This window comes from Balaenoptera musculus, chromosome 7 (genome assembly GCF_009873245.2).
Source record: "Balaenoptera musculus isolate JJ_BM4_2016_0621 chromosome 7, mBalMus1.pri.v3, whole genome shotgun sequence".
Taxonomy (NCBI): Eukaryota; Metazoa; Chordata; class Mammalia; order Artiodactyla; family Balaenopteridae; genus Balaenoptera; species Balaenoptera musculus.
This window is the reverse complement of record NC_045791.1, coordinates 40,172,902-40,176,522: the sequence shown is the minus strand read 5'-3', so window position 1 is coordinate 40,176,522 and position 3,621 is coordinate 40,172,902. Positions and strand designations below refer to the sequence as shown.

Below are 3,621 nucleotides of genomic sequence, written 5' to 3'. Positions count from 1 at the left end.
ATGATGGTAAAGGGAGATGTCAGGAAAAATGTACAAAGGACTCGGATGACAACAAGACCAAGTAAAAGCAGGTCACAAGGCTCTAGGCTCTAGAAACTTCTTCAATAAGATAGAACTAGAATACCTGAAGTGTTCAAACATAATAAGAGGGTAAATATACAACTAGAGGAGGTTTTGGAGATTAAAAAAACAAGTAAGTTATCAACTCCAGGGAACCAAAAATGTGTGCAATAAATAAAAATAATCATAGTATGTTATATGTTACATGGTCCAGCTATAAAAAACACTCACAAGCCAAAATAGTATAAACACTGAATATTTATCCAACCAAAATTATGGTATAATGATCTTGGGAAGATGGAGTGATGGGAAAGTTTTATGTATGGAGTAAAGCTGAAGAATGTAATAAAGAGCCAAATCTCTGTATTCTCCAGTAAATATTCAATATTAAAAACAAAAGTCTCAAGAAACAGCAACATAAGCAAAATGGAAGTAAATATGAAAACAATCAACACAAAGATGTGGAAGTGATTGCCTTTGGGAGTGAGCACTGGGGTCAAGGACAGGGGACTGCTGTTGTTTTGTTCTGCTGTATAAAAACATTGGAAAATTGACTCTTTAATCTCTGTGCGTGTATAACCTTGGATAAACATGAAAATTTGGACTTCTGCTTTTAGCCATTAGGAAGAAACAAAGTTTGGACTTACTGTCAGGCCATAATCAACTAGATAGTTGAGCAAAATATATAAAACAATAATTCTCAGATATTAAACAACAGGAAGCACAGGACTGTGATAGCTGAGGTATGGGAAACTAATAAAGGTGAATCCTATGAGTCCTAGGAGTTCTGCCTGGAGGTAATTTCCCAAACTCAATGCAGAAAGAGGGAACCCCAAAGATTCTAGCAATCTCACTGGGTAGAGGAAACCATTCCGAATTCAAGGAGTCTGAGGGAGCTTGAGTATGCGGGGAAGAGTAATGGAGGGAGAAAGATAAAAGGCTTCGGAAATATTCATAGGGTCCCCTTTATCGTTTGGCTAAATATCAGTCTGTACATTCATACGGTGAAATTCTACAAGTGTGCAAAGAACAGCTTCTTAGGGGAGAACAACTGCCAGGGAGCTGCAAGCAGAACAACTCCAGAGTTCACACATCACTGGAAATATTTTGAGTTCACAATAGCCAGGGTAAAAAGTCCTTATTAAATAGAAAAAGCATTCAGTAGAGACCACGGAAGACTCAACCCTCAGGTGTGGTCTTAGCTACCCATCAAGTGAAGACTACTCTAGACATGCCTTAATAAAGTCTTAAAAAATAACCCTTGAAAGAGTCAAATTTATCTGCCAATAACCTAAATGATTACCAGAACAAAGCTCAACAAACACGTTTTGAAGGACTACAACAAAATTCAGCACTCAAATAACATAAAATTTACAATGTTCAGAATCCAAAAAAAAGAAAAAAATCACTACACATGTATAAAGAAGAGGAAATATAACCAATAACCAGGAGGAAAATCAGTCTATAGTAACAAATCTAGAAATTACAGAGATGTGGAATTAGTAGGCAGAAACTTTAAGACAACTATGATCATTATGCTTGAGAATTCAGAGGAAAATGAATACAAAGAGGAGGGAAATAGAAGATATTAAAAAAAAAACCAAAAAGGTACTTCAATAAATGAAAACTATAGGAGGTTCTAGTCTGTTCTGCCTCGCAGCACCCGCCCCCCTTACGCGGTCACACTAAGCTAGCGCCGGGGCCAGGGATCCGGCCGCAGCCTCCGCTGCGTCCGCCGCCTCCGGACCATGGACCCCCGCAAAGTGATCGAGCTTCGAGCCTTCGTGAAAATGTGCAAGCAGGACCCGAGCGTTCTGCACACCGAGAAAATGGGCTTCCTGAGGGAGTGGGTGGAGAGCATGGGGGGTAAAATACCACCTGCTACTCCTAAAACTAAATTGGAAGAAAACACCAAGGAAGAAAAAACAGATACTAAGAAGGCGGAGGAAAACATAAAGACAGAGGAACCATCAAGTGAGGAAAATGATCTAGAAATTGACAATGAAGGTGTGATTGAACCAGACACTGATGCCCCTCAAGAAATGGGAGATGAAAATGTAGAGATAACTGAAGAGATGATGGATCAGGCAAATGATAAAAAAGTGGCTGCCACTGATGCCCTAAATGATGGTGAACTACAGAAAGCCATTGACTTGTTCACAGATGCCATCAAGCGAAATCCTCGTTTGGCCATTTTGTATGCCAAGACAGCAAATGTCTTCATCAAATTACAGTAGCCAAATGCTGCCATCCGAGACTGTGACACAGCTATTGAAATAAATCCCGATTCTGCTCAGCCATACAAGTAGCGAAGGAAAGCACACAGATTTCTGGGCCATTGGGAAGAAGCTGCCCATGATCTTGCCCTTGCCTGTAAGCTGGATTATGATGAAGATGTTAGTGCAATGCTGAAAGAAGTTCAACCAAGGGCCCAGAAAATTGCTGAACATAGGAGAAAGTAAGAGCGAAAACGTAAAGAGAGACAGATCAAAGAAAGAACAGAAAGGGTCAAGAAGGCTCAGGAAGAACGTGAGAGAGCCCAGAGGGAGGAAGAAGCCAGATGACAGTCAGGAGCTCAGGATGGCTCTTTTCCAGGTGGCTTTCCTGCCAGAATGCCTGGTAATTTTCCTGGAGGAATGCCTGGAATGGGAGGGGGCATGCCTGGAATGGCAGGAATGCCTGGGCTCAATGAAATTCTTAGTGATCCAGAGGTTCTTGCAGCCATGCAGGATCCAGAAGTTATGGTGGCCTTCCAGGATGTGGCTCAGAACCCGGCAAGTATGTCAAAATATCAGAGCAACCCAAAGGTTGTGAATCTCATCAGTAAATTGTCGGCCAAATTTGGAGGTCAAGCATAATGCCCTTCTGACAAATAAAGCCCCTGCTGAAGGAAAAGCAACTTAGATCACCTAATGGATGTCGCAATACAAACCAGTGTACCTCTGACTTTCTCATGAGGACAGCTGGGGTGCTTTGAAGATAATCCCTACCCCTCTGCCCCAAATGCAGCTGAAACATTTTACAGTGGTTTGCCATTAGGGTACTCATTCAGATAATGTTTTCTTACTAGAAATTTAAAATTTTAAACAATTTTTAAACCTTAAAAATATTTAAAACAAATTAAAAGTGTGTGTTAATCCCTACATTTTCTTTACTAATCATTTTGGTTTTTTCCTTTGAATTAATTAGGCAAGGAAGATACTTCAGTATGGAAGATTTATTGCTCAAGTTTGAGTGAAATAAAGATTTATTAGTGGGAGGCAAATGTAACATTTAAATAAAATTTGAGATGGATATATGGTCACTGAGGCATTTTGATTTGTCTTTTTAATTGCTTTATTATTATTATTTTTAATGATTTACTTCCATGAAACTATTGGGACCACCAGTATTGCAGTAGGACCTGGGTTAGGGACTGGAAATACTTGTCAGGGCTGCAGTAATCTTAACTACATTTTATATAATGTGTACCCTTGTGCAGATGCATTTAAATCTTACACTGTGGTGAAGGGATGATTTTTATACTGCTGCAGTAAAATTGGATTATTTAGCTCTGTTCTT

The 3,621-nt window shown here is 39.7% G+C and overlaps 1 pseudogene; it reads left to right on the top strand.

The window, feature by feature from the left end:
- Nucleotides 1-1,789: 1,789 nt before the first annotated feature.
- Nucleotides 1,790-2,928, top strand: LOC118898232 (annotated as a pseudogene).
- Nucleotides 2,929-3,621: the final 693 nt, after the last annotated feature.